At 54.6% G+C, this 8,180-nt stretch overlaps 1 protein-coding gene across 6 annotated transcripts in view; it reads right to left on the reverse strand.

Moving 5' to 3' along the window:
- LOC113208657 (synaptotagmin-7) overlaps positions 1–8,180 on the reverse strand; it is a 305,230-nt gene that overhangs the window by 268,434 nt on the left and 28,616 nt on the right. For all 6 annotated transcript variants that reach the window (XM_052272435.1, XM_052272434.1, XM_052272433.1 and 3 more), the window contains exon 2: positions 4,023–4,105. The gene's annotated coding sequence lies outside the window, so the exon portion shown is untranslated. The remainder of the gene's footprint in view (positions 1–4,022; positions 4,106–8,180) is intronic.

Below are 8,180 nucleotides of genomic sequence, written 5' to 3' on the forward strand. Positions count from 1 at the left end.
GGGGGGAGGGAAGTCGACGACAGGAAATATGAGCCCCGACGTACGGCGAGCGCCTGCATGTGGACGTGGAGCTCAGCTGCACACGTAGCACATCGCATAGCACAACTCCCGACCGAATCACGTGTGCTCGCTCTTTCTCCCGGCGGCGGTCGGCGGCCGGCGGCGGCTGCGGCGCTGCAAGCAGCAGTGAGGGCAAGCAGCGATAGAGGAAGCGGAACAGAAAGGCGCTTGGTAGTGCCCAGATTCGTCCATTATTCACAGCCGCTCCTTTGACCCACCCACGGCTCTTGTGTGTTCTTCCCGGGCCAACAGTCTGTGAAAAATTAATTTCTCCTCAACTCATTTCGAAAACTAAGTGGCGGCGAGAGGAAACGAGCTTGGGCAAACCCTCCTCCTCCTCCGGCTCGGGCGCGGCGGGCAATGCGCTGCTGCGCCTCGACCCACCCGCCTTGACGCCTTTTGAATCAAAACGAAAGCTTCCCCCCTCTACCCCCCTTCCTTGCCCCCTGTGGCTGGCTCCGGCAAAGATGAGCCGGGGAGAGACTTCGTTCCGCTAACGAACGTGTCGCCTGCTTCTAACGACGATTCTCCTCGGCGGGACCGCAGCGGCCGCAGGGCCGATAACATCCACTCGACGACGACGCCCCGCTGCGGTGTCGTCCCTCTCCTCTCTGTCCTAGCTCTCTCTCTCTCTCTCTCTCTCTCTCTCTCTCTCTCTCTCTCTCTCTCTCTCTCCCCCTCCGACTCTCCCAGCAGCGCTCTTTTCAAACTTTTCCCTTTTCACCTCCGCCCGTTTTTTTTTTTTCCTGCGGAAGGACGCGCCGCCTTTTCCAGGGCAGGTCCTCCCAGAGCGCTGCGCCGGGTAGGCCACCCGCTCACAGTGGTGCACAGCGGAGCAGTCCAGCCCCCCACAGGGGGCTCTCCGGGGGGCGCGGCGGCGGGGCGCGGCGGCGGGGCGCGGCGGAGGGGCACATCAGCGCCTAATTAAGTCTACGAGTCGCGCCGTGCAAAAGAAACACCCTCCTTGGGGAAGGGAAGTAGTGCGCGCCCCTGCGCGCCCCTGCCCCCCGCCCCCCTAATGAGGGGTTCCCAAGGCGGGAGGGGGTCCGGGCCCGCGCTCCGGTGTCTTCATTCCCGAAAGTCCGCCCCATTTAGCTTTGTTTCGCGCTGGTTGGGTCGAGACGCTGGAGCCACCGCGAGGGTCGGGGCATGGCGAGGTATAGCATAGCAGAGAAGGGGCCAAGAGGCGGCCGCCCGGCCAGGGGTCCGCCCCTAGGCGACGTCAGTGTTGTTCACACGAGTTCTTAATAGTTTAGATCCCGGGGCTTGGAACAAACCCTTCTTTTCCCGCCTCTCTCTGCTGTTTCTCTTTCTCTGTCTATCTCTCTCTCTCTCAACAATGCTCCGGTGGAAACTCGTTCATACTAAAAGCCCCCGGGATAACACAAGTAAGTGTAATCTTAGAGCTGCCGCCACCGCCGCCATGAAGGCCTCTGAGGAGAGGAGGGAAGGGAAGGAGGAAGAAGGTGGCAATAAGACTCTCTTCTCGCACCCCGACAATAGGAAAGGAGCGAGAGAGACAAACACAGACACGGTGCCGGGAACAACAAGGAGGACATGGCTCCCAGCAGATTTCATGCGCGACTTCACAGAAACAGACGCCCCTCAAGTTGAGCGGTGAGAGCTTGACTCAGAGAGACACACAGAGGGAACCCCTTGCTGGACGGGCAGGGCGGCGGACGAGAGAGAAGGATGCAGGGGTGGGGGGAGGGAGGCCGGGTTGCGCCACCAGAAGGGTAAGTGAAAAGTGAGAGCAAGGGGAGGGGGTGCGGGATGTTGCTACAGGGCTGGGCGCCGGGCGGGGCGGCGGCGCTGCAGTCGGCCCGACGTGATGTAATCGTCCGGCCAATCCAGTTGACGCCGACAAAAGGGCGGCCGTCGCGGCCCCGCCGCCCCCGCCCGCCTCGCAGCACGGCGACAAATGTGTTTCGGGGCTGCGGCCCCGCGCCGCCCTCCGCTCTCTCTCCGTCTCACTTCCTCGACGGCGCGCCAAATGGGGCGTGAGGGAGAGAGAGCGGAGAGGGGAGGAGGGAGAGCGCCAGAAGGTTTCCGTTTCCGCTTGGCGGCGCGTTTGACCACGCGCGGTCGCTCCGGTTATTATGCCCGCTCCCGCCCCGTCTGTTTCGTCGGGTTTATCACGTTTGGCGTGTGGCGCTGGGGGGGCGGCCGCGGGGACCCGGGGCGTATCGCAGGCCCCGCTCTCCCCCGCACTCAAAGCGGATCCCATTTGTTCCCTCCTTGTGATCAATCCGCTCTGACGGGTTCGTCCGTCCGAAGCCCGCGAATAACCGCCCCCCTGGTCCTCGCCAAAAGCCAAACCTATCGATCAGCATATATAGCGAAAACCAGAAGAGGGGACAAGAAAAATGCGTGAGAGATTTCTCGCAGACCAAAATAGAAAATACAGAGGAAATGGCAATGATATAAAGTGAGGTATGCCCACAGGCCAGAGGTTCACCCCGTGGACTTATAGACTTCTCACACAAATGCAGACTTTGGCTCTTCGCACATACAAAAATTCCCACTCCTAACGCGTGCTTTGGATAGGTGACACAGTGTGTTGGGTAAGATGAAAAGGATTACTCTGTACGGGAAGGGGAAGGCAGTCCATTTCCGGAAACACCAAAACACACTCTTTTCATTTTCCAGGAGAGCAGTGGTCGCTGGTCGCTACGCCACGGCTAGGAGCGGCGAGGAGGATCTGCTGTGCATGGGGCGTAGATTTCTCTTTACATTCCACAAATTCCTCTCTTTAAAGGGTTGCTTTTGTTTTTGTTTTTTTCTCTTTTAGCTGATGTGGAGTGGTCAGCCCCACCGTGCGAGGAATGCCCAGAAGAGCGGGTCGAAGCCGATCGGGTTCGTGTTTCTCCGCCCTGACTTTGTTACGTTGTTAGGTGGTCAAAAACCAATGGCTCCGAAGCGTGGAATCCAACCTTTGAAGAGAAGAGTGAAACAGAGGAAGAGGGAGACGAGGAGTGGGAGAGAGGGTCCACCGTGGCAACACAATTACGCATAAATTGAAAAATCTATGAATATCATCCATTCTGTCATTGTCGGCGAGGTGGCCGGCTTGGGAAGCGGCGGCGGCGGCGCCTCGCAGACGCATTAACTTGGCAGACGAGGAAAAAAAGGTTTCCATATGGGCGCGGGAGATTTTGGCTTTCACACCGCTGTTTTTTGGTTCGAACGAAATGACGGCAGGGGGGGGGGGGCAAGAGGGAGGAGAGAGAGAAAGAGGGATTGAAACAGATGAAACAACGAGAGAATGAGAGTGCGCAAAAGGGGGAGGGTGGGCGCATTGAAAGGGGCGCTCCTAACGGCCCCGACTGAACGCATCAGATAACATCATTTTGCGCACCGGCCGAAATAGGGATGGATTTCCATATTCAAGTCGGAGGGGCTATGGAGCGAGCGCAGTCAGCGTGCAGCAGGGCAGCAATAGCCACCGACCCAAACGAACTTTTCAATATATTTTGGAGTTTTGGACTTTGAAGCTCAAAAAACATTCCATTTTGCGTTTTTCCTGGACCGTAGCGGCAACTTTTTAGTTTGCGAGCGCGACAGACTCGTCAGCTGCTTCATGTCGCCTGCTGTGCCGTCAAACACCGAAACCGAAAGCCGGCGGGGCAGGCAGGCCAGGCAGGCAGGCACTAGTTGGCGATTTTTATTCCCACATAAACAGGGGCGTAAAAGTTTCCTGGCAGTAACTGGCGTGTTATTGTTCCGGCGAACGGAAGTTGTGGTGGGCACCGGGCACGTCAAGAAAGCCATAATGTACTAGTGCTGCAACCCCGACGGGGAAGCAAAATAGCGTTTGCAGGGAGGGACAACGCCGACGACGAAACAAGTTGATACTTTGCAAAACACTTATCTGTGATGTCCGCCGGTATATTCGCATGCAGGACCTTGATGCCCTCATCAGACAAAAGTTCCTTATTATGTATTGAAGGTCGCGTGCTTACCTCTCTTTGAGCCGCCTTTTGTGTGGTGCTGCTCAGGGCGTCTTGGCCACGATGCTCAGACCCGGAGGGGCCGCCATGTTAACCTGCAACACGAAAACTGCATGAGTCTTTACGCTTTATTACACGACACGACGACACGCGAAGTTACGTTATCTCCTATTCATTTCTTTATCCGCCTAAACATAACATGGTACGAGACTTCGTTCAACAAATTATTGACGATAGCAATTTTTTGATAGTTTGACTCACAATGTAACTAAAATCTTGTGTCAATACCATATCATTAGTTTCACTCATAATTTGGGTAAGCTAATCATTGTCCCCCCCCCAACCCTACAATAAAATTGTAATTCGGGCCCATGTTATATAAATACCGTGAGGATCAAGAGCCTACGTAGACAGAGTCCTCTGTCAGAGTTAATCAATATTTGTCAGCACAGGCTTAACATCGGGAACTTGGCCGGGGACGCAAACCAACACGATGGGCCGAAGTAGCGAGGCGGCCGTTCCAACTTGTTAGGCTGCCCTCAGCCGTTCAGCCTCCCGGCCGCGGTCGCCCGCGGTCGCCCGCGGTCACCCGCGGTCACCCAGCGGAGCGGGCGGCTGTTTGACTTTCCGCGAAAGGATTTACCCAACTATTTGTTGAGGAGACAGTCGGACGAACAGCGACGGTACGGCACAATATAAGGTCGTTGCGTAAACCATAAAATTGTCCTGTATTTTAACAACCTCAGCTATGTTAGCTGTAAGACTCGATAAGATTTAAGTTACACTACTTGCAAGACAGTTATTTGATATTCGTTTTTATGGACTGAAAAACAAACCAAAGTTGAAGCCTTCATCATATAGACATTTGTGCAAGGAAGAGTTTTAAGAGAATTAAAAAAAAAAAAGGAATTCGTCGCACGTTAGAAAGAAAAATATCTCCAACAGCGGCAACATAACGAAAATTTCACACCTCAACCCGTTTATTGCTCTAAGTCTGTGAGCCGGCGGGGGCCAAGATCAGGTGGCCAGTGGGAGGGGGCTTCGCCACTGTCCCTATCTCTACCATGACGTACCGCGCTGTGGTCGCCCGCCTAACTTCCTGCGGGACAGGAGAGAGAATGGGGGGAGAGAGTTCGGCACTCCGCTGCACTTACCCTCGCCCCATGCCATGCACGTTCCCGTACTGCGGATAATGTGTTGCCGGGATCGGCATGCCCGGCTCAACCAGCATTCCAACGGCGATGCTAAATACTTCAGAATAAGGGGAAACTACGGCACAGGCCCCTTGGCAGTTTTTTTTTTTAAAACACTTTTTCTCTTTGACTTTTCCAACGGGTCTAGTGCTTTCAGCCGCACTTTTACTTATTTCCCTTCACTTTTGGGCGCTCGGCACACCAGGCGCCACCACCGCTGCCACCCACGAGGCCCCCCACGCCACGCTTCCCGCTCAGTCGACCACGCCCGCCTCGCCTCGCTCGCTTTGCGGTAATTCCGAACCTACTGTCTTCATTTCCATTCAGGACTGGCGCGCTCATTTTTGCTCGTTAGATAACCGCATTTGGTCCAACAAAGAGGCTGGGTCGGAATGCTGATGTAGCAGGGCAGGAGCGGGCTCCACTGGCGGGGGCCCCGGTGGTGGAGGGACGGAGGCAAGGGAGGAACCAGACAACGGAATGCCCAGAAACCAAACGCGTTGAGCCATAAATTCGCTAGCGGTGCCGCGCCCTCCTGGTAATGCGGTTGGCGATGGTGATAATGGTACAGTAGATGGTGATAATGGTACATTGGTGATGGTGTTAATGGTACAGCGCCGATGGTGCCACCACTGATATTGTAAGATTTGCTCGTACAACCCTTAACGTCCTCATTTTTGTGCTACCTGTGATAGTTTTATGGAGGGATGAATGGTGGGGGTGGGCGAGCTAAGGCATTTGATTTATTGCTCTCTGTTCTTCTTACTTTCCCCCTCGACCCCAGCCAGCGCTAGCGAGAAAAGGAAAAGGGACAGGGGAGGGGGCGAGCGCGAGCGGTGGAGAAAATTGAGCTTTTATACACGGCAGATGGGACTGTCTCCTGGAGAGCGGGAGGGGTGGAGCGCTTGGGGGAGGAGGGAGGGGGGGCTACTAAGCCACCATTAGCGGAGGCAATTAGAACCGGGCTGATGAGCCTGGCGCCCGTCCTCCCGCCCCCAAAATAAGGCAGAAATCCAATGATCACGTTCCAATCAATTTGACGATATCGCGCGACACAGTCCCAGTCCCGCCCCCGCCGCCCGCCCGCCGGCCTTGTCTCCTGTCGGACCGTCCGCGGACCGTCCTGCCAGGCTGTCTGCCCGCGCCCACTCGCCCGATAAGGGCCCGTAATAACCGGATTGATTAATCATTCATTGGCTCTCGTGTTATTATTTTTTAGGCATCGTGAACTACTTTGCTGAAATAGTTGTTGTTTTTTGCTCCGCGTCGGCGTGGAGGCGCGGGAGCAGCAACGCAGCTGACATTTTGGCCGATGCTTTGGGCCGCGTGCGTGACCGCCATGTGGCGCCTGGCTGTAGCGGCCGTGGCCCAGCCAGCGGCTCCCCATCGACCGGCCATCACAGCTCCGAATGGGCCAGCATTTTTAACGGACGGACGGCCGATCGTACACGCGCCTGCGTCTCTGTCTCTCTGCCTCTCCTCCCTCTCTCTCGCACACACAAAGAAACACCCTGTCTTTCCCACTGTAGTGTACGTACCCACAGAAAAATGTTTTTATGTTTCAATAAATTTTCAGACACATTTGATTTTACTGGTGACACGAATAATAATATCTTTCAAGTGAGGATTTTTTTTTAACGGAAAAGAAAATATTGTTTCGAATTTTTTTTTTCAAGTAATCTTGGGTCTAATTGACAAGGCCAAAAAAGGAAACATTTTCCTGTGTAGAAAGGTCGGCACACCCGATAGTCTCGATGGACAGCATTGCGTGCACTTGAAGCGATCAGTGTCCGTTGGCGTGCAGGATGACAATTATTGTGTGTGACTGATGACGGATCAGGACGCCCATGAAAAAAGAAAAGCGTTTATTGAGCGAGGCCATGGCACTCGGTGGGTAGCAGATAGTGAAGCGCAACAGCCCCATCGAGGTACTAGTTGGCACAACTACAGGGGAGGTTGTAAAGTTCTAGAAGACTTTGTCAGTTTGAGAAACACTTAACACACAATCCTTACCTTATGCATTGCTGTGTTGCATAAACATGCACAAGGGTTTAGTGTGTAATTACTTCTGCGTACGATGACAGTGGTTGATTTCAACTCGATTTGAACAGTGAGGCGTGGGTCCAGGAAATCTGGCGTCACTTTGGCGAAAGCATGGACATTTTCGTGAAACACTTGCAAACTTGTGAATTTGTAGGTTATAATACTGTGTCACTTCAGGGAGATTTTAGTACCTGCTTTACGTTAGGTACGAGCTCGACGTTTTAGGATCTCTATGGGCGTCTTGGTTGCCTTTTATTAGTAGGGTGCTAAGTTTTAACGACTCATTTTTAAGAGCACTAAAATTGGCGCGAGTATCTTCGGAGGTCGAGAAGAGGTGTTTGGCGTTTTTCCAGTGTCAAATACACTCTTTGGCACGTCGGCTACGCTGCGCTGCTCAATCCACCTGCTCACTGCATTCCTCATAAACGCGTGTTAAATTGAGTCTGTACGAAATGGGTATAACAGAGCGCAAGCAGCAAGGGAAAGGGGAAGGAGAGGGATGAGGGGAGAGAGAGAGAGAGAGAGAGAGAGAGAGAGAGAGAGAGAGAGAAGAGGGGAGAGGAGGGGAAGAACAGGGTAGGGGAAGCACCGTGGTGACAGAGCGCGCGCGCCCACACCCCTTGCCCAGCGCGGCGGCCCGGGCCCCCCTATTCTATTCGCAGGGCGATATTACAGGGCGGCGGTGAGTGAGTTAAAGGGTCGGGTAATACGGAAGACAAAGACTCTGTCGCTCGTTAAAGTGTGGGGCGTGCCTAATGGGACCCCCAGCGGGGCCACGGCATGGAAGGGGGTACCGGGGGTGTTAAAAAGCAACTTAGCAAGAGAGCGCGGGCTCCCCCCAGCTCCGGACTGGGATGGCGGTGCCAATGAGTTTAATTTTCACGCGCTCTCTGGGGAGAAAGAGAGACTAAGCGGGGTGAAAGGGGGGGGGGGG

This window comes from Frankliniella occidentalis, unplaced genomic scaffold (assembly GCF_000697945.3).
Source record: "Frankliniella occidentalis isolate FOCC.00 unplaced genomic scaffold, Focc_3.1 Scaffold204, whole genome shotgun sequence".
Lineage (NCBI taxonomy): Eukaryota > Metazoa > Arthropoda > Insecta > Thysanoptera > Thripidae > Frankliniella > Frankliniella occidentalis.